This window comes from Loxodonta africana, chromosome 21 (genome assembly GCF_030014295.1).
Source record: "Loxodonta africana isolate mLoxAfr1 chromosome 21, mLoxAfr1.hap2, whole genome shotgun sequence".
In the NCBI taxonomy this organism is placed as follows: Eukaryota; Metazoa; Chordata; class Mammalia; order Proboscidea; family Elephantidae; genus Loxodonta; species Loxodonta africana.
Window position 1 is genome coordinate 62,523,734 of NC_087362.1, and position 23,105 is coordinate 62,546,838.

Consider the following 23,105-nt stretch of genomic DNA (forward strand, 5'->3'; position numbering starts at 1 on the left):
CTCCCCCTCTCCCACCCTTGGTAACCACTAATAATTTTTTTTTTTGCTATATAATCGCTTATTTCATACAAGCGAGATCATACAGCAGTTGTCCTTTTGCAGCTGACTTATTTTGCTCGGCATTATGTTTTCAAGGTGCATCCATGTTCTGTTTCTCCATCTCCTTATCGGTACTTGCTATTTTTTGATTTGTTTTTATATCTAGCCTTTGTAGTGGGTGTTAGGTGGTATCTCATTGTTGTTTTGGTTTACATTTCCCTAATGCCTTTTCATTAAGCATTTTTTCATGTGCTTGATGCCTATTTGTGTATATTATCAAGTCCTTTGCTCATTCTTAAACTGGGTTGTTTATCTTTTTGTTGTTGAGATGTAAGAGTTTTTTATATATTCTGGATAACAGACCCTTAAAAGACGCATATTTGAAGATGTTTTCTCCCATCTTTACATTCCCTTGACAGTGTCACTTGATGTTCAAAAGTGTTTAATTTAGATGAAGTCCAATTTATCATTTTTTTTTATTGTGCTTTAGATGAAGGTTTACAGAGCAAATTAGTTTCTCATTTTTTAGTACATATGTCTTGATAGTTGTTATAAACACTTTTGTTACTGGCTTATGTATGTACTGTTCTATACTTTCTATCATTATTTTAATGTGAACTTTCCTTACTTACAAATAAAAAGTTTACTGTATAACAGTGTACGCTTCAACTTGTAGTCAGCAGTGTCCAGTCTCGTGTCTTGTGCCTCTCTCGAGTGTTATAGCATTATCTCTGTGTTTAATTTTCTTTCCAAAATAATTAGGATGAAGTGCGCCAAGGCTCCCAAACGCAGCAAAACCAGTGCTAGTGATAGCAGCAGCAAGAGGCAAAGGAGAAGTATTGATACGGAAGTGAAACCGAAGGTTATTAAACAACGTGAAGGTGGAAAATCAGTGAATGCAATTCTTTGCAATTTAGACATATTTTCACCATGTCCAAATCACATGTCCTTTTTCACAGAACATATTGTGGACATGGAGCAATGCACAACTGCACAGTGGAAACAGTTAATGGAGGCTATTTATTGTAGATTCTTTGTCCTTGAAAGATGTGTATGACTTTGATATTTTTAGCCCACGTTCAAAGTATTTAGAAAACCATAGCTAAACTGACGGTCTTTGAAGCATGACTAGACTAATTCCTTTGCCAATCATTCTATCTTTCCAAGAAAAAAAAAAGAAAGTTGCAGGATAAAACTTGAGTTCATATTTTCTTTTGCTTACCAGTGTCTTTATGTCAGTTTTTGGTGAGTGTTTTCTAACCGATCACGGTTTCTTTTCTGTTTTATTTTTGTCATTTTGAAAACAATGCATGCTCAATTTAAAAGAAGATAGAGCAAAGAAATACATAGAAGTTTATTTGATAAACTTTCCCTTTGAGCCTCTCCCCCAATTCTACTGCCTTCCCTGGTGGCCACTTTTACTGACAATTTTGAGGCCTTTCGTAATATTTTATATGTGTATTTTACATGTGTACGTACGAGTATATGCTTGTATGTATGCATTACATATAGAGTATTTAAAGAGCATAATTCAGATTATTCTATAGAAATCTGTGAATTTCTTTTTTTTCCATTTAATTTATCAGAGTCATCTTCTATTGGTGCCCTGGATCTTCCTCATTCTTTTTAATAGCTAATTGTTACTCCATATCTTAGATTCATCAAACTTATCTTTTTGTGTATTGATATCATTTAAAATCATCTCCAGTTTTTTTGATGCAGCAGATAATGCTAAGGGAAACCTCTGAGTGTGTATGCGTATGCCTTTGTGACACCTGTATGTGTGTGTACCTTTGTGCAAGTTTCATAATAAAATATTGAACTCACATTAAGTGATTACTCTGTGCCAAGCATTATTCAAAGCACTTTACATATATTAACTCATTCCAACTTTACAATAAAGAAGTGTTAAGAAGTGTTATCCCTATTTCATATATGAGGAGGTAGAGGCACAGAGAGGTTAAGTGCCTTGACCAGGTCACGTAGTGAGTAATCAGCAGAGCAAGGTTTCAAACCCAGGAGGGTTGGCACACAAGAGCCTGAGCTCTTAACCGCTGCAGTATACCTGGAGAAATGCTCACCTTGTCTGTCTTGTGATTTGCCTTTCCTTATAGTGAGTTTGAGCATGGTTTCATATATTTATGGCCGTGAAGTTTCTTGTTCTGAGAATTGGCCTGCTCATGTCTTTTGCACGTTGTCTTGTAGGGTTTTCTCCTTATTAAATGACAAAAAATATTTATTGATTATGGTTATTGACTCTTAGTTATACTTTACCAAAATTTTTTCTAAGCCTGTTGCTTGTATTTTTGCATTGTTCCCTTTTAATATAATCAAGTATTCTCTTATGGATTGGGGTATAAGGAAGCCTTTTACCACCCCAGGATTACAGCATGTTTTCCTACATCTTTTTCTATTAGTTGTAATTTCTAAAAAGTTCTGCTGTCTAAACCATGTGGGATTTATTTTTGTGTATGGTGTAAGATGAAGATCAGACTTTTTATTTCCACTAACATTCACAAGTCGCATTTGTAAATTGTCCATTCTTTTTTCTCCACGGTTTGAAATTCGTCCTCTGTCTAATGCTGTACGTATCTATAGATATGTCTCTGCATTGCCAGTTCTTTTAGAAGGTTCCATTTGATGAATCCTGCAACATGACACTTTTTTATCATTATAACAGAAAAGAGTGCATTTCTTGTCTTTTAAATTAAAAAAATTTTTTTCTGCTAGATACTGTAGTCTTAAATTGTAAAAGTAATACGTATTTATAATTTTTTAAATGCAAATAGTTTAGAATGTTATAAAGTTGTCATAGGCAGAATAATGGCCTCTCCAAGACATCCACGCTCTAATTCCTGGGAGATGTGAATGTGTTACTACATCACATGGCAAAGGGAAATTGAGGTTGCAGATGGATTTAAAGTTGCTAATCAGCTAACCTTAAAATAGGGAGACTACCCTTGATTATTCTGGTGGGCCCAGTGTGATCACAAGGGTCGTGAAATGTGGAAGAAGGAGGCGGAAGAGTCAGTGTCAAAATGATGTGATGTGAGAACAACTGGGTTGGGCATTGCTGGCTTTGAAGGTGGAGGAAGGGGGCCATGAGCCAAGGAAAGTGAGTGGCCTGTAGACACCGGGAAAGGCGACTGACTTATTTCATTCTCGATAACATTTTCAATGGCTGGTATTTCAAAAGTACATCGCTAGGCCTTTCTTTAGCAGCTGAATGTGTCAACTGTTTGTACCACGCAGGGACTCCTTCAGCCTCTAGCCCTTATGCTTTCTTTCTGCTTGGAACCCTTGTCCTTCAGGACTCAGCTTAACTCTCACCTCTTCAGAGAGGCCCTCCTTGATCTCCACTGTTTTCCATCTGTATTGTCTCTCTTCCTCTCTAGGCTGCAAGCTCTATCTTTAAACACTTTTGACTGAGTTTCTGGTACCTGCATGGTATATATTTCTTGGGTGAATAAATAGATCTCCTTAACCAAAGCGATCTCGATTGTTCTAGACTAGAGGAAGCATGATGCTTTCCTTCTGCCTGGCCTGGAGGAATCTGCCATCAGTCATGGAAGCACCCTCATTGCCCTGTCACATGCCATGTCTAGGACCACCTACTGCTTTACAAAGGGACGAGATTGGGTCTCACGTAGAGGGCAAGATTCTGCCTGCTCCTCACTTCCCCCACATCTCCCTTCCAGCTGTGATGACTTAAGCTCTATTTCTTTTGGGGAAAAGTGTATACAGATCAATGTTCTGGGATTGGTGGTTGGTTCATGATATTATGAGCTTGTATTTCTTCAGTGTTTACCTCGTGCTGGCCATTCTGCTATGTATATAAATCTACATTGTCTCCGTTAGTTCCCCTAATGAGGCAGATGATCCTTATCGTTTCTGTTTTTACAGGTGAGGAAACTGAGGCTCAGAGAAGATGAGTTGTTCACTCAAATTTATGGGACTCATGAATGCGAGAACTGGGACGTGAACCCAAATCTGCCTAATGCCAAAGCTTCTCCTCTCACAGTTGTGGTCTGCTGTTTTCTATGGTGCTTTCCTCTCCTTACATTTCAGCCTCACAGAGCCACTAGCTGGAGTCAAGGCATCTCAGAGGAAGAAAAGACTGTGCAGGTCATCTGGTCCCACCCCCTGTTGGCACTGAGGAGAAAGCATAAGCCTGACATATCTGACAAGTTGATCATTTGAAGGTGAGTCCTGGCATTTTTTAGTGAATTTCTCTCATGGAACAGTACGACTCGAATTCACAGCTTACCAACCAAAGAGGAGCACAAAAGCTGGTCCCAGGTCGTTCTTGACAAATGCGTACAGTCCTTTGTCTGCAGGGTAAAGGAAGATAAGCTCTGGAGTAACATAAACACGTACAGTGCTCCACCTGAGAAGTACACCTTAAGCACCTACTCTGACATATACTTCCTTCTGACTTACAGTTAACGTGAAACGCTCTAATATTCCAACAGTCAGCGTTCCAGATTCCCGGTGCCACCATGCTCCGTGATAAACACAGCACTGCCTGCTGCCACAGGTTGCAGACTCATAGAAAAATATGTCATAAAACCAGCGGGTTGTGGTTCCAGGACTTACTACACAGTGAACGTTTGGGGCTCGAATCATGAAACAGTTTTCCCTCACCCTTTCCGCCAAGTTCATTGGCTCCCATAGTCCCTCAGGTTTGAAAGCCCCAAGGGCAGAGAATGCCATGAAGTAGGTGGACTCCGCATCCTAGTGATACATTTGTAGCTGCCACATGTGGCCCAGTGTTAAGTAGCTGAACATTTTGGCTTGCTGGCAGCCAAAGCTTGCTTTCACTTCCTATGGAGTGCTTTCTGACTTCAAAAAGCTTTCCATGGGGTTGCAGAGGAGTGGAAATGGGGAGAGGCCTGCCACTTACGCTGCCTGAATTCATTTTCCATCTTTGTGCTTTCTGGTTATTAGAGCCACTCTGGAGACCAAAGGGCAGAGGAATTTCAGGAGTATCTCCAGATGAAGTGCTGCTGCTGTTGTTGTTAGATGCCATCAAGTCAATTTCGACTCATAGTGACCCTATGTGACAGAGCAGAACTGCTCTATAGGGGTTTTCTGGCTGTAATCTTTACAGAAGCAGATAGCCAGGTCTTCCTCCAGCAACGCCACTGGGTGGGTTCAAACCAGCAAACTTTAGGTTGGCAGCTGAGCACTTAACCTTTTCTGCAACCAGGGCTCCTAGATAAAGTGCTAGAAACCCTGATATTTCAATGAGAAATTGCATTCTCCTAAAGAGAGTTTTTTTATTGTGGTAAAAATATGTATAACAAAACATTTGCCAGTCCAACAATTTCTGCACGTATAATTCAGTGATACGATGTTCATCATATTGTACAGCTCCTACCACTATCTTCTTCCGAATCATTCCACCGCCATTAACAGAAACTCAGTGCCCTCTAAGCAACGACTCCTCCTTCCCTCCTCCCTTCCATCCCTGTTAACCACTAATAAGCTTTGGTTGTTGTTAGGTGCCGTAGAGTCAGTTCCGACTCATAGTGACCCTATGACAACAGAACGAAACACTGCCTGGTCCTGCTATGTTTGAGTCCCTTGTTGCAGCCACTTTATCAATCCGTCTTATTGAGGGTCTTCCTCTTTTTTGCTGACCGTCCACTTTAACCAAGCATGATCCTTCGCCAGGGACTAGTCCCTCCTGATAACATGTCCAAAGTACATAAGACAAGTCTCGCCATCCTTGCTTCTAAGGAGCATTATGGCTGTACTTCTTCCAAGACAGATTTGCTCCTTCTTTTGGCAGTCCGTGTATATTCAGTATTCTTCATCAACACCACAATTCAAATGCATCATCAGCTCTTCTTCAGTCTTCCTTATTCATTTTGCATATATATGAGGTGATAGAAGACACCATGGCTAGGGTCAGGTTACGTTAGTCCTCAAGGTGACATCTTTGCTTTTTTCCATTCTAAAGAGGCCTTTTGTAGCATATTTCCCCAATGCAATGAGCCTCTTGATTTCTTGACTGCTGCTTTTATGGCCGTTGATGGTGGATCCAAGTAAAATGAAATCCTTGACAACTTCAGCCTTTTCTCCAGTTATCATGATGTTGTTTATTGGTCCAGGTGTGAGGATTTTTGTTTTCTTTTTGTTGAGGTGCAATCCATACTGAAGGCTGTAATCTTTGATCTTCATCAGTAGGTGCTTCAAGTCCTCTTCACTTTCAGCAAGCAAGATTGTATCATGTGCATATTGCAGGTTGTTAATGAGTCTTCCTCCAATCCTGATGCCCCGTTCTTCTTCATATAGTCCAGCTTCTCAGATTATTTGCCCAGCATACAGATTGAATAAGTATGGTGAAAGGATACAACCCTGACACACACCTTTCCTGACCTTAAACCATGCAGTATCCCCTTGTTCTGTCCCATCTACTGCCTCTTGGTCTATGTACAGGTTCTGCATGAGCACAATTAAGCGTCCTGGAACTCCCACACTTTGCAAGCTTTGGTTAGAGAAACATTTTTTTAAAGTGCGATTAAATATAATTTCTGTTGGGGAGGTCCACATATCACATGTACATGGTATGATGAATCACTTAAGGAAATCATTGTTAGATCTAAAACTCATCTAGATGCAGCTGGTAGCAAAAAAGCAGTCACCTGGGGCGTTTTCCACAGTGTGACAATTCTACTGGTGGCATGGAAAGCCAGCCTGAGAAGGGACTGCTCACCGACCAGCATACAAAATGTGTCATTTGCAAGCTCTTCGCCGTGCATAGCTGGAATGCATGAATGAGGCTGGAATAAATGACTGGGGAGGGCTTCACCGTGGCTAGCCTGTTGAATTTTTGAAGTTTTTTTCTTTTGCATTTTACAGTTTCTCAGAAGTTGGAAGAGCCTTCAAAGCCTTCTAGATAATTTTTCTGTGTTGAAAATAAACAGGCATAATCCTGATTTTGTTTGACTTTTATGTTTTAGATGAAGATTGAAAGTAACAATGTTTTAAAAAAATTTTCGGACTTTTGGCAGGATTCCTAATACGATAGCTTACTGAGTGAGCCAATTTACTCCAACGGATTGAATAGAGGTGTTATCAAAAGTTGTTAGATTAAATGAGCAACAATAGTCTTGTTTTTATTTTTAAGTGCAGTCAGTCAATAGATGTGTATCATATATCACTGTGTGTGAGGAACAGTGCTAAATATTAGAGGCATCACATGCTTTATGATGAAATGAGTAACTTAGAACATTAAAGACCCTCTGCTGTTTTCCTACTGCAGTGATACACTAATGAGTCTTGAATACAACCTACTGGTTTATGATTTTCTTGGGGACAGTTGTGGTTCAGAGTTCTCGCCTTCCATGGAGGAGACCCGGGTTTGATTCCTGGCCAGTGCCCTCAAGAACAGCTACTCCCCATCTGTCAGTGGAAGCTTGTGTATTGCTATGATGCTGAACAGGTTTCGGCTGATCTTGCAGACTAAGACAACCTAGGAAGAAAGGCCTGGCGAGCCACTTTTGAAAAACCAGCCAATGATAAACCTATCTCTTTGCACACAGGGTCGCCATGGCTTCAGGGCAGCTAACAACAGCAACATCATCATCCTGGGGGAGAAAACGGGGTGGAGCCCTCTCAACAGAGTCTGCCCTTTGAGTGTTTCCAGTGGTGGTGCCGAGCTTGATTTGAGTCAGTCTCTCCCCTCTAACCAGTGTGGTGAGAATTGAGCCGGAGGTTTCTCTGTGTGAAGCTAATTGGCCCATTTGGGGCTTAAATCCAGATTCTTAGATTTCTTAGCACCTTTCTTTTTAGAAAGGTGCTAAGACACTTCAGATGCAGATGCTAATTGTTAATCATTATGAGTAGCTTTCTCCAGTGAGGTCACAGAGGGGAGGGTGGCTAGCTGGCCGCTTCATCAGCACTGGTTCACTCTTAGAGCGTAAGGTTTGGTCCTCAGTGTAGAAGGAGACAGAGTTTGGGCATCATGGGGCTGAGCAGCTCTCACCCTCACTTTCTAGGGGATGGCACAGGGGACAGCATACCCCATGACCTAGTCTACTCCACAGTAACATGCCGTTATCAGTTAGACAGTACCTACAGGTTAGAAGGCAAATATGTGGGCAACAAACCTATTCTTTGGTGACTTTTTGAGAGCTCGTCTTCCTCTGAAAACCCATGACTCTGTGATTGACTCAGCTCATATTTTAGAGCAATCTGAAGAGTGGTTTAACTGATGGCTTTTGTCAGCTCAGGACAGAATGTTTTCTTTATGTTCTTAAATGACAAAGCTTAAATGTCACAAGAAATTTACATATATATATATACGGAGCCCTGGTGGCATAGTGGTTAAGAGCTCAACTGCTAACCAAAAGGTCGGCAGTTCAAATCCACCAGCTGCTTCTTGAAAACCCTATGGGGTATTTCTGCTCTGTCCCTATAGGGTCGCTATGAGTCAGAACCGACTCAGTGGCACCTAACAACAACAGCAACACGCACATACACATATATGTATTCTGAATTCACTAAAAAGTGTATATATTTGCTTTTTAGTGAATTCAGAATTGCTGACTTAGAATATTGAAATACATCCAGTACAGACAATAGCCTGAATCTTTGATAGGCCTTAAACTTAAAAGTTTGAGGGCAGAGGGGCCCAGTAACCAATTTCTGGATTCAGAATAGTCAATATGCAACGTCCTTACTCCTGTTCTTCTCGTGTGCTCATATAGCTGTCCCTGATCCACTGTGGCACTCTTTTTTACTGAGCCTCAGAACCTTTCCTCAACACAAGATTCCCAGTCAATTGATGGAATTGGCCCTTGAAATGAAATTTATATGCCAGCTCAGATCTGGGTAGCTTCACTCAAGAAAATTTCTGTGTACCAGTCTTTTTGTCTAAACTGGTTTGTGTTTGGCAATTGCCACTCTCTTTCTGTCATGGCCTTGGTGTCTTACTGCCAAAATGACATACTTTCCCACCCTGGGCTTGCTGTGTGTGCTCTGATAGCTACGGGGAAGGAAAGGAGCTTTCCGAGGTCATACACAGGTTTCATTTCAAGACATGATACAGGTTACTACAAAAACAAACCTGTTGCTGTCAAGTCGATTCTGACTCGTAGTGACCCGATACGACAGAGTAGAACTGCCCCATGGAGTTTCCAAGGCTGTAAATCTTTATGGACACTGACTGCCACATCCTTCTCCCATGGAGTGGCTGATGGGTTCGAACCGCTGAACTTTTGGTTCGCAGCTGAGTGCTTAACCGCTGTGTCACCATGGCTCCTCCAGTATACTAGTAACTGGCTTTTAACCAGTATTAACTAGACCTTATTAGTTTGAAAAGTGAACCATTTTAAAATTTCATTAAAAGTCTACCGACTGGAAAAGAAGCATTTTTCAGATCATTCTAATACGTTAGAACACATGTTCCTTAAGCCAAGACAAAGGCTGTGTGTGTGTGTGTGCGCGCCCGCACGCACGCACGCGAGCGCATGTGTATTCACAGCTGCATAGGAAAAACATGTGTTTATAGTAAACCCGTTTAATTGAGCACTCACTAATTGCCAGGTACTATACTAATCATTTTAAACACATTGAAGTCTCACAGCAATTTGGGAACAAGGGTACTAACATCACCGTTTTACAGATCATGAAACAAAGGCTCACAGAAGCTAAGTCACTTGTCCAAGACCGATGACCTTCATGTAGCAAGCTTAGCAGATCATTCACATACTCTGTGTTTCTTACTCTGCTCTGTATGTCAGAGATAAAATTTAGTTCATGGAGCGAGTTGTAAAAAACCCGTTGAAATTTCTAGATTCCTTTCAAAGTGGTGGCTTATGTAACAAAGTTGTTAAAGGAACCTCTGCCGGTTACCAGCTGAGTGACCTTGGGCAGGTTATTTTACCCCCATGGCCCTTGGTTTTCTCATCTATAAAGTGGGCATATTGATAGTACTTACCTTATAGGGTTGTTGTAAAGTGAGATAATCAGCATAAAGTCTTACAAGCTTTGCACATAGTAAAAAAAAAAAAAGGTATTCAGTATATATTGTTAGCTATTATCGCATGTGATTATTGTTAGTCTATGGATGCATTTCCAGAGAGGGACAAGGTGATTGTTATCATTCCATTTTAGCATTGGACAGTGTTATTAGATGTTGATTAGTTGGATCTATATATTATCACAGTTTTAAATATTATCATTTTTGGTATGTTATGTCGTTTTACATTGGCAAAGTGTCAGAGGCCAGTGTAATGTGTCAAAAGGGATTTAGTTCGTTGGCTTTGTGTCATCAGCATGACACAGGACTGTGAGTCGGCAGACAGTACCTGCTTTTAACACATTTGGGGCATCCCAACTGGTTTTCTTTGGAGCTAGGTGACATGCTGAGCTGTTGTAGCAGCCAAACAGTTTTCTAGGGATCATTAAAGGCTGTAAACTGCCTGGGGTAACGTTGACTCTGACTCACAGTGACCCCGTGTGTGTCAGAGTAGAGCTGTGCTCCACAGGGTGTTCATGGCTGAGTTTTGGGAAGTAAATTGCCAGGCCTTTCTTCCAAGGTGCCTTTGGGTCGACTTGAACCTCCAACCTTTCAGTTAGCAGGCAAGCAGATTAACTATTTACACCACCCACGGACTCCATAGATAGGTTGGGACAGGTCTCCTGACCACCACGAGGCAGAATCCACTCAGTGGCAACTAACAACAATGTTTATCTTTTTATTTTTTACAGTATATTCCTCTAATTTGTTTTGTAAATATTTCCCCCAATGTATCTTTGTCTTTGTTTATAGTATTTTGTTAAATTTTTAAATTTATATGTATTTAAATTTAACAACACCTGGGATATTTGTTGAGAGTTGGACTAGAGTCCAAGATCTCTTCAAATCTAAAGAAGATTCTAGAAATACTAACAACCACCAGATCCAAAGGAATGAATATCTAATCATGGATTCGTGGTGAATTGGGCAGTTGAGTGAGGGCCAACTCTGCTGGCTTGGTTTGACCTTTCCACTGATTCTCTCATCTCCCCTGTAAGATACCAAAAACAAACAAACAACAACAACAACAAAAACAACCATTGCCATCAGGTCGATTCTGTCTCACAGCAACCTGCCCCATAGGGTTTCCAAGGAGCGGCTGGTGGATTTGAACTGCCCACCTTATTTGGGGGGTTACCTTTTGGCTAGCAGCTGAGCTCTTAACCACTGTGCCACAAGGATGCCTCCTGTAAGGTACTCTGCTCTGTATTGGAACAACTAAGCAGTTGATATTAAAATCGAGATATAAAAAAAATATATTATTGCTAAATAGAAGTTCGCTATAGCAACTAAGGAGCCCTGGTGGTGCAGTGGTTAAAGCACTTGGTTGCCTACCAAAAGGTTGGCGATTTGAACCCAACGGCCAGCCACTCCATGGGAGAAAGATGTGAGTGTGGCTTCTGTGAAGATTTACAACCTTGGAAACCCTGTGGGGGCAGTTCTACTCCGTCCTATAGAGTCACCAAGAGTTGCAATCGACTCTACGGCAGTGGACTTGGGTTATAGTGACTGAATTCTAAAAACCCAGGCTCCAGCACTATGCCTAAACCTAAAAAAATGCCTAGCACTCAAACATGTGCTGAATTGTCTTTGAACGTTTGTGGCTACAGGAAAGTGATTCAGGAAGGGCTAAACCTCCCTAGAAAGCTTGGTGAGCTCGAGGACACACTAAGACTTCTTCATGGGGCGGAGAGGAGAATAAGAGATTTGAATGAAGATTTACTAAGTTACTTTGGGGAGCTGTAAATTATAACGTACTTTTAAACTTTTTGTAAAACATGGGGCCATCATACTTGTAAAACTTTTACAGCTACAGAACTGTGAAGGAGTCATCTAAATTACAGAGCTCCTCCAAACCTAGATGCGCATATGAATCACCTGGGGAATCTTGTTAAAATGCAAATTTAGATTGGGTTGGGGGGTGGGGGAGGTCTGAGACTCTGGATTTCCCCAGACCCCACAGCGGCCGTGCTTTCAGTGCCCCGTGATCATTTTCCACTACCCCTGTGTGCTTCTGCCTTCTTTCTTCTCTCCTTCTTTTCCTTTCTCTGGGCACATGAGCTGATAGTTTTTGTGTGTGAGTATACCCATGCTTTCTTTTTGTGTGTGAGTATACCCATGCTTTCTATATGTCTTCATATTTCTGCTTTCTAAAATGTTAATTGAGAAATCGGGCATTGTTATGGAAACCACAGTGCACTTCTTGAAAAACCATTGAGCGGGAAGGCTAAACATTGACAAATTGATACTTTCTTGTGTGGTCATGCCTGATTTAAGAAAATGAACCCCAAATAGGCTGTGTGAATTGGAAATGGCCTTCAACCACATTTAAATTGTTCTCCGTTAAATTATTAGCAGTTGAGTGTGTAAACCAATATTTATTTTCTAATCAAGGGTTTGTGGCAAATGGTTTATAAATGAAAGAAACGAGAGAAGAATGCTCCAAAATGTTTTAGTAATAGAAATGGAAATAGGATATTTAATTTCTCCCTACGGCAAACACAGGTCTCAACAAAAATCCTTCCTGCTCGAGGAAAAGGAACTTGTATGAAAAACTTACCACTGTAGAAAGTCTAAAGCCAGTGCCAGCGATCATAATAAATATTTTTCTCTGGAAAGAAGCTGAAGTTCCAGCTACATTAAGGGAGAATCTGTTAGCGGAATAATTGCCTAGAGAGGACCCCTTAAGAAAAGGTGCCCAAATTCCATTATCTTAACTGTCACTCGCCACTCCGAGTTGTCCTGGAGCTGTGTGTTTTCATGAATTACCCGAGCTGTTGGTTTTTCCTCCATCAGTCATCACCCTGTCAGCTAGGCCATTCATAACAACTTTTGGCAGCTCATCAGGGGAGTTCAGAGCTTGAATAGGACCCTATCAACTCTAACACCTCATTGTGTGAAACTGTTTACCAGCATTGCCTTTTTCTGTAAATATTACAAGCCGCACCCTGAAAGGAGAGATGTGTGAAAACAAAATGGCCGAGATGGCAGATCTGGGTTGACTGAGAATTTGCAAGTCCTCCTGTTTCATTTATTCAGCTGGGTAGTACCTCGTCGTTGGTCTTGAAGCCTTGTGTATGCCGGTTTAATTAGACAATATTTAATTTGACTTAACATTTGTGTCAGTTTGGTGAAAGTGAGACTTTGTAATTAGGGAGTACAGATCGGGTTTCTGTCACAATTTGACTCCCTCTGTCTAATTTAATGCATACTTTCCTGTGCTTTGTCACACTTGAAGAGCCAAGTGTTCCTCCATTGTCTTTTATGCTTGACTAGTAACGAGGAGGCCAGTATTACCCAACTAATAGCAAATGAACGCGGTCTCCTGGACGTGACGGCCCGAAGTTTCTGCCAGATTCACCCATCAGAAATAATTTTGTATCTGAAATGAATGTCCGCAATTCTGTATTGGAGCTAATATCACCAACTTACAAATGGGTGTGGTTTTTTTGTAGCCTTTGTTTTTATCAGCGTTTTATCTGCGTAGATTCTAACGTATCCAGCATCTCCAAGTTTTGTGAAGAAAAATAGCAGCCTTCTCAGTTTCCCCTCCTCAGAAGCAATCACTTTTAGTTCTTACGGCAGATTATTTAAGAAATACTTTCAGAGTAGGAAGTATGTTCTTTAGTTTTGCCCGTTTTTTGAATGTTATATAAACAAAATCATATAGTTGTGACTTGCTTCTTTCATTTCCTGTTAAGGGTTTATTTTTATTACTTAAAAAAAATTAAGGTATAATTTACATACAATAAAATGCACAGACTTTCACTGTACATTTCAGTGAGTTTAAGAAATGAACACACTCATGTAACCATATACCAATCATGATACCGAACATTCCTGTCTCTCAGAAGTGCCTCACGCACCTTTGCAGTCAATCCCTCTCCGTGAAGCAGTCACTTTTCTGATTTGTATTGTCATAGATTAAGTGTACCCTCTCTAGAACCTTCTATAGAACATGGCGAATCAGTGGTAGAATTTTCACCTTCCATGAGAGAGACCTGGGTTCAATTGCCGGGTAATGCATCTTGAGCAGCCACCAGCTGTCTGTCTGTGTGTTGCTGTGATGCTGGACAGGCTGCAGTGGAGCTTCCAGCCAATGAAACCTCTATGGATCACAACGTTCGTTCCGTTGTGCGTGGGGTCTCTATGAGCTGGGGCCCAATTTGACGGCAGCTAACAACAACAACAGCAGAACTTTCTATAAATGGAATCACACAGTGGGTACTCTTTTGCATCTGGTTCTTTTGCTCAGAGTATCTTTGAAATTCATGCCGTAGTTTGTTCCTTTTTAATTGCCAAGCCGTATTCCATTGTAAGAGTATGCTACCACTTATTTATCCACGTACTTGTTGATGGACATTTGGGTTGCTTTTAGTTTTGGGCTGTTATAAGTAAAACAGGCATCAGCATTTGTGTATAAACCTTTTTGTGGGCATATGTTTTTATTTCTCTTGGTGTAAATACTTAAGGATGCGGCTGGTGTGTTTAACTTTAGAAGAAATTGCCCTACAGTTTTCCAGAGAGGTTGTACCATTTTACAGCCCACCAGCAATGCATCAGAGTTCTAGTTGTTCCACATCCTCACCGACCTAGACACCCTGGTGGCATAGTGGTTAAGAACTATGGCTGCTAACCAAAAGGTCGGCAGTTCAAATCCACCAGGCACTCCTCGGAAACCCTTTGGTGCAGTTCTGCTCTGTCCTGTAGGGTTGCTATGAGTCAGAACCAACTCGACGGCAATGGGAGTTTGGGCGTGAGTATAAGCGATCACTGATGGTACTAACAGTTAACGCACTCAGCTGCTAACTGGAAGGCTGGGGGTTCAAGTCCACCCAAAGATACTTGGAAGAAAGGCCTGGCAATCTACTTCCAAAATATCAGCCCTTGAAAAACCCTACGGAGTACAGTTCTACTCTGACACACATGCGGTCACCGTGAGTTGAAATCGAGTTGACAGTAACTGGTTTTTTAGTAAGTGTAAAGTGTTGTCTCATGTCAGTTTTAATCTGCTTTTCACTTGTAACTAATGATTTTGAGAACCTCTTAATATGCTTTTTGGGGAGTCCTGTATCTTCTTTTATGAAGTACCTATCCAAGTTTTTTACATATTTTAATTGGGTTGTCTTTTTATTATTGCTTTGTAAGAGTTCTTTATATATTCTAGGTAATAAGTTCTTTGTCAGAAATAGACATTACAAATATTTTTCTTAGTCCGTGGTTTATCTTTTCATATTTTTAGTGGTGCCATTTGATGAGCAGAAATTTAAAATCTTAAATTTAAAATTGTTATGTACAATTTCTGATTTTTCTTTTATGGCTAGTGCTTTTGGTGTCATCTCAAGGAAATCTTTGCCAACCACAAGATCATGCAGATATTTTTCTACATTTTCTTTTGAAAATATTGCAGCTTTATAGTTTTGGATTTTGCATTAAGGCCTTCCGTTTCAAACGAATTTTTGCGTGCGGTACGATGTGGAGCTCATGGTTCTGTCTTCTCATATGAACATCTGATTGTTCAGCACTTTTTGTGGCAAAGACTTTCTTTTCCCCGTTGGCTTTTGTGTGTGTGCGTGTGTGTGTGGGTGTGCACTCGTGAGAATCCGTTTGTTGGAGATCAGTTGACCACATGTGTATAGATCTATTTCTGGACTTCTTTCTGTTTCGTTGACCTGTTATCTATCTTTATGCAAATAACACAGTGTCTTAATTATTGTAGTTGTGTAGTAAAAGTCTTGAAAGCAGGTAGTCTTCCAAGTTTGTTCTTGTTTTTAAGGTTATTTGAACTGTTTTCATCTTTTGCATTTCCATATACATTTTACAATCAGCTTTCCAGTTTCTACAAAAAACCTGCTGTAATTTTGATTGGTGTTGCATTGCATCTCTAGATCAATTTGGGGAGAATTTACACCTTAGCAATATTCTTCCAATCCAGAAGCACGTTGTATTATTTTTGATTTAATATCTTCTGCAACATGTCATAATTTCAGAGTAAGGTCTTGCACAACTTTTTAAAAATTTATATAACAAAAATAAGCTTGAGAAGTTCGTGTTTTTTTGCTGCTATTGTAAATGGAATGCTTTTTGTTTTATTTTCTAATTGTTTGCTGATAAAATTAGAAATGATTAATTTTTGTATATTAATCTTAATTCCTGTGACTTTGCTGAATTTATTTTTTAATTCTAGTTTTTTTTTTTTTGTAGATTCCATAAGATGTTTTATATACACAGTGAATTCATCTGTGAAAAAGACAGTTTACTTTTTTTTCCTGTTTGTGTGCCTTTGTTTTCCCTAACATTATTGTACTAGCTAAGACTTTCAGTATAATGTAGAATTGATGTGGAGAGATGATATATTTTCCTTACTCCTGACCTCAGAAAGAAAGCATTAAGTCATTTCACCATAGGGTGTGACATCACCTGTTGCTTTGTTGTATATGCCCTTCATCCGATTGAGAAAAATTGTGTTCTTTTTTAGTTTTTGAGAGTTTTTATCATACCTACCTATTGCTGCCCCTTCGATTCCAACTCATAGCGACTCTATATGACAGAGTAGAACTATCCTGTAGGGTTTCCAAGGAGTGGCTGATGGATTCGAACTGCCGACCTTTTGGTTAGCAGAGAAATGCTTAACCACTGTACCACCAGGGCCCCTCCTTCTTTTTTTTTTTTTTTTTAATCATGGGTGGTTGTAAGTTTTGTCACAAATGTTTTTGTATCAGTTGAAATGATATAGTTGATATGTATGTACTTTTTTCTCTTTGATTCTGCTATGTGTTGAATGACATCTGCTGATTTTCTAATGTCAAACTAACCTTGCAATCCTGGCATAGCCCCATGTATTACTAACATTTACCCTTTTCACGTAATGTAAATTTGTGAGAACTTTAGATCTGTATTCACGTAGAATATTGGTCTATAATTTTCTCTTCCTGTACTGTCCGTCTAGGTTTTGGTATCAGGGTTATGCTGGCCTCTGAAGCAACTTGGAAAATGTTTCCTTCTCTGTTTTTTCAAAGGGTTTGTGTAAGAGAGGTATTATTTTTTCCTTAAATGCTCAATAGAATTACAAGAAAAGCCATTTGCCCTGGAGTTTTCTTTGTTGGAAGGTTTTTAATTAGAAACTCAATTTTAAAAATAGATGTAAGATTATTTGAATTTTTCTATTTATCCTTGTGCTAACTTTGGTAAGATGTATCTTTGAAAGAATTTGTTCATTTGATGTAAATTGTCAAATTTAAGGCATAAAATGGTTAAATTGTTATGTCTTCTTGGTAAATTGATCCATTTATCTTTAAGTAATATGCCTCTTTATTCCTGGTAATATTTGTTGTCTGAAGTCTACTTTGATCTAAATAGAGCTACTTCAGCTTTCTTTTGAATTGTGTTTACCTGGTATATCGTTCTCCATTCTTTTACTTCTAACCTTTCTGTCTTTATATTTAAAGTGGTATTTTTGTAGACACTATACAGTTAGGTCTTGCTTTTTATCTAATCTGACAATATCTTTTAATTAGTGTGGTTTACATTTAATGTGATTATTGATATGGTTGAATTAAAGTCTACCGTCTTTCCAGCTGTTCTCTATTTGTTGCAGCTGTTCTTTGTTTCTTTCTGTGTCCCTTTGGATTTATTGAGCACTTTTTTTATGATTCAATTTTATCTACTGTTGCATTATCATATATACCTCTTTTAAACTTAGTAGTTACCTTAGGGTTTACCATGTATGTCTTATGTAGTCAAACTCTAGTTTCAAATAATGTTATTTTGCTCCATAGCTGGTATAAGGTTATAAGGACCGGATATAAGGGCCTAGTGTAAGGATAACAATTTATTCTCAATCCTCCCTCTTGTCTTTGTTCTGTGTTGTCGCATATTTACTGTGAGTACAAAATACATTCCTACTATCTTTGCTTTAGATAGTTACTTTTAGAAGAATTAAAAATAATAAAAAGAATTTTATTTTTATCTTTATTCCATTTCCAGTGCTCCTAATTTCTTTGTGTTAATTCAGGTTTCTTTCTGCTGTTATAATTGTTCTGTCTGAAGAACTACCTTTAAAATTTCTTGTAGTGTGGGTCTCACGTTTGTTTTTGTGTTTTTGGTTTTGGTCTAAGAACGTCTTTATTTCTCCTTCCTTTTTGAAAGATAATTTTGCTAGGTATAGAATTCTGAGTCGACAGGTTTGTGTTGTCGCTGTTGTTTAGCAACAAAGATGTCATTCAGGTGTCTTCTGGCTTGCACAGTTTTTGACTAAAAGACTACTGTAATTCTTTAGTTTTTATTTCTCTGTAGGTACTGTATCTTTTTACTCTGACTGCCTTCACAATTTTCTCTTTGTCTTTGATTTTCGGCAGTTTGAATATGATATGCTGATGGTGTGGAGCTTTTTTTTGGTGGTGCATTTATTCTACTTGGTATCCTTTGAGTGTCTTGGAACTGCAGATTGGTGTCTATCATTCATTTTGGAAATTTTTTGTGTATTTCTCTCTCCACTTTCTGAGATGTGAATTACACATAGGTTAGATCATTTGATATTGTCCCACAGATATTGGATGATGCTCCATTCTGGTTTTGTTCATTTGGTTTTGCGTGTGTGTGTGTTTTTGGTTTTCTGTGTCCATGCTCCATCATCCCTTACTGCTCTGCGTCAGTGCCAGCACTGTCATAAATCCAGTTTCCATCTGCAAAGGCCTGACAAAAGAAATTTTGTTGCTGTTTGGCTTCTCTCTTAGTCTCCAAATCCTTGTGGATGTATATCAACAGGGCAACAGAGACCCATCCTATCAGCTGAAGATGAGAACAGCCAGAGATAATGGAATATGACACAGTGCAATGAGTTCTCATTTTTCAGGTGTCAGTTAATTACTGTGGTCTAAGGATATGGTGTTCAGCAATTCTTGGAAATTGGTAATAACAATATTGCTTATACAGCAGTGCCTCTTAAAGTATTCATAGGACTTCCACACACACAATCTGCTTTGATTTTCACCGTAGCACTGTGAGGAGCCTGAACTAAATATTATCATTCCTATTTTATAGGAGAGCAGACACATTTTGAGAGGTGCAATGACCATCCCCAAGGTCACTCAGCTACTTAGTAACTCAACTGGAACTTGAACCCAAGGCTCTACTCTAGGTTCATTATTTTTTTCCACATAGCTAAACAGTCTGTTTATTTACAGAATCCATCTATTTTTATTATTAAATGTGCTTGCACACATGCTAGACACTTAAGGACTTGTGCTTCTAAGACAATTAGCACTCAGCAACTTAAAGAGGCAGCACGTTTTTAAAAACAGTATGTCTTTTTTGGTCCAGCAGAGAACAAAGCTTATCATCGTGGCACACCATATCTTTGACAATATCAGGAGGAAACATCCACATCTTTTGGTTAAAAGACTGTGGCTTCAAGGATGGCTGGTATTACGGAATGAGTAGTGTCCTCCCAAAATATGTGCTGGAATCATGACCCATGTACTTGTGGATGCAAGGTAATATAATGTTAAATCTAATGTAATTACCTTATATCTAATGTAATGTAATCGTTTTACATAATGTAAAATAATGTTATCACCCTTCAGAATGTCATCTAATGTAGTGTGACCAACCAAGCAGTTGAGGTAATACCAGTGTAGGGTGAATCGTAAACCTGATCGTTTCTGAGTTACATAAAGAGAAGCATAGGCACAGAGATAGACAGACAGATGGGGAAGACAAACATCTGCTTATGGAGGCAAATGAATCTGTAAGCCCAGGAACTCCAATGATTACCAGCTACTAGAAGCTGAAATAGACATAGAAAGACCTCCCTCTGGAGCTACACTGTGAATTCAGACTTCCAGCCCCCTGAACTGTGAGAAAACGTATTTTTGGTTTTTTTTTTTTAAAGCCACCCACTTGTGGTGTTTCTGTTATAGCAGCACTACGTAACTAAGGCAGCTGGCTTTCCAGAAGAGGCTGTGATTGTGCCCAAGAGTCACTCCATGGAGTGCCCAAGGCTGCTGAGCAGAATGAATCTTGGCACAGACTACAGTGGACCCCCAGGTGTGACCTCACCAGCAGTGGAGGTATCAATGGACAATTCCTTATTATGAATTCCTGCTCATCGCTCTTGTTTTACATTCCAGGATGTTGCCCGGAATGAATCCTGCTGTTTCTAACTAATGTACCAGTTTTCATTGTTTTGAATAGAAAAGGGAGAATATATGTTAATGCCCCTGCTAGGACAGGAAATATGCATAAAGTAGAATATCTTTCGCCATCATGAATAACATCAATCTTTACAATTCTCAAAAGTGGATAATTATTATATAATTTGCTTACTATTTGTATGGATTGGCAGCAATTTAAGGAGGAATTGTCTCCAGAAACCATTCTTAAGAATACTGACAAATTCCTTAATAAAGAATTAGAAGACAAACTGGCTAGATTTCACATGCAAGCACTTGGCAACATGCTGAGCTCCTCCTTACCAGATTCTTAATTACCAGAGGATTGATGAGAAAGCTGTGAAGGGGTATTGTCCATTCCAAGCTTTCCGATCTGAGGGCAGTGGCCACGCCACAGTCTTACTCTGTCCTGAGCCTGTCTTGTGTGTCTGCTCCTCACAGGCATTCGTGCCCTCTGATGAGATGATGCTGGTAACAGTGACCACGAGGTCTTTATATGATAGCCACTGTGCTAAATCCTCTACATAATCCTAATTTGTTCCTACAGCAGTTTAAAAATGGGAAGAAGCATCCCATTTTACACATTCAGAACCAGGGAACCAGGGCTTAGATTAAGTACCTCATCCAAGGTCAAAACAGAACTTGAACTTTTAGTTCTCTCTGCCTCCACCCAGAAGCTCTCAACCATCACCATTGTCTCTACTTAGATAACGGCTCCCCGGAAGTAACTGTCACAGGCTGGAAAATGCAGGCCTGAGAGAACTTCTAAACATGAAATTATAGCACTTTGCCTACTGAAATCCTTATTTCAGAAGCCCCAGAGGGAGATTATATTTGTGTTTATTTAACATTTATGTGTAATATTTACATTTACAAAACGCTTTTATTTGGGCATAGAATTGTCTTTTCTTTCATGTTCGTTTATTCCTTTGATTTCTGCAATGTATTCTCCACTTGGTCTTCTGAGATCATGTACAATGGTAACAAATTTAATATAAGATTAATAAAAGATTATTTTGTATCACTCATAGGGAGAACTGAGAGGGGCTGGGTAAGCCTCCATTCTTCGTACATGTAAAAGAGCATAATATGGTCCCCAGCATACTGGCTGTAACACCAGCTGTGCTTGTTCCTGGTGCTTTAAAAATATATTTAGCTCTTACTCCTCGTTTATTTTGTAGTATTGACTTTCTACCCTTCGCCTGGTTGGGGACCTCAACGATTTGGATATTGAGCTACTGTGGCCTCTGAAGTAGCCCACTGTGTCCTTCTTCACTTACCAGCAAGCAGGAATCCTCCACAGAGCCTTCACTCGGACGCTTAGAAATGCCTGGAAACCAGTGGCTCCTTCTCTTCATTCACTGAAATCAAGTGACGCCAGATCCAAAAGAGCCCCCTTTCCTGCTGTGTCCTAGCGTTCTGTCTCTTATTTCCCTTTTAAAAAAAACTGTAAATATATGTGTAATAAAACATTTTCAGTTCCAACATTCTTCACATGTAAAATTCAGTGACATTATGTTCATCATGTTGTGCCCGTAAAATAAAAAACACAAAACTGCCATGGAGTCCGTTCGGACTCATAGCAATGCTACAGGACAGAGTAGAGCTGCCCCCTAGGGTTTCCAAGGCCGTGATCTTTATAGAAGCAGACTGTCACATCTTTCTCCTGTGGAGCAGCTGGTGGGTTCCAACTACTGTCCTTTTGGTTAGCAGCTGATCGCTTAGTCACTGCGCCACCAGGCTCCTTACCAACACCATTATCCATTTCCCATCACCCAGGCATTGTCTATTATTTTCTCCTTAGCACACTGTACTGTGTACCCTAGAGTTCTAGGGTTTGTTCAGAACAGATGAGAAGAATATATATAAGCTAATACGTTGTCACTTTTAAGTTGCTGTGATTTGCTTTAAAATGAATCATTTCAAGGCTCTCTTTAGCATAAAGCACTCCAAAGGTTTACGGTGCACTCCGTGTCTTTTGAAAGAATCTGACAATTCCTGTGGAAGGCAAGCACAAATATGGCTAGGAGCCAAATGCCTACATATGGCCTCCTTACAGGTTTCTAAATGACTGTACATATAATCACTTGATTAAAAAAAAAAACAAACCTGAAAAGATTATTTTCATCCTTGTATACCTATGTGTGAAATTTTTTTTTTCTTCTTTAAAAATTGCAAGTAGGGTACCTAACTAGTTTACAAAGACACACAAGTGCGGCAGCCTGTACCGGGAAGTAGGGTAGGAGGCTAGGCAGGCCAGGTAAGTGGTTCTCTACTCAGGGCACTATTTTTTTAAATTGCCTGAGTGATCTGGCGTGTAGCCGGGGGTGAGGACTGTTGCAGTAGACAGCTGCTTGTAGTCCGCTCCTGAGGTAAGTGATAAGGGTGGCCCCTGCTGTCCCCAGGCCTGCAGGCTAGAGGCACCAAAACCTCAGCCTTGCCCGTTCTCACCCAGCCTGGACTGAACCTGGGGAGAGCTCAGGTCCCCCCGACCTGTCCTTGGTTTCTGGAATTAGTCTTGCTGTCTTTAACGTGGAGTCCCTAGGTAGTATAGATAGTCAACATACTTGGCTGCTAACTGAAAGGTTGGAGGTTCAGGTCCACTAGTGGTTCTTCAAAAGAAAAGCCTAACAAATTACTTCCCAAAAATCAGCTATTAAAAACTACGGAGTACAGTTCTGCTCTGACACGTGGGGTTGCCATGAATTGGAATCAACTCGACGGCAACTGGTTTTTTGGTGTTTATCTTCAACACAGTCCGATGGGCCTAGAGGTGCCACCAGGGCACCCTCTTCTCTTACTCTTGGGGTGGCTGGTCTCCTGTCTTGATTTCCTGATTGTTCTCCAGCTGCCTTCCTGGACCC

General features: G+C 39.9%; 1 long non-coding RNA gene across 3 annotated transcripts in view; it reads left to right on the plus strand.

The window, feature by feature from the left end:
* The window catches only part of LOC104846458 (uncharacterized), a 41,446-nt gene extending 19,139 nt beyond the window's left edge, over positions 1–22,307 (plus strand). For 2 of the 3 annotated variants that reach the window (XR_010318896.1, XR_002787303.2), the window contains 4 exons: positions 3,943–4,241; positions 19,394–19,563; positions 19,990–20,139; positions 21,423–22,307. This is a non-coding gene — a long non-coding RNA (uncharacterized LOC104846458). Of the gene's footprint in view, positions 1–3,942; positions 4,242–19,390; positions 19,564–19,989; positions 20,140–21,422 lie in introns of all 3 variants that reach the window. The other variant, XR_775903.3, reaches the window with a different exon arrangement.
* The last annotated feature ends 798 nt before the right edge of the window (positions 22,308–23,105 follow it).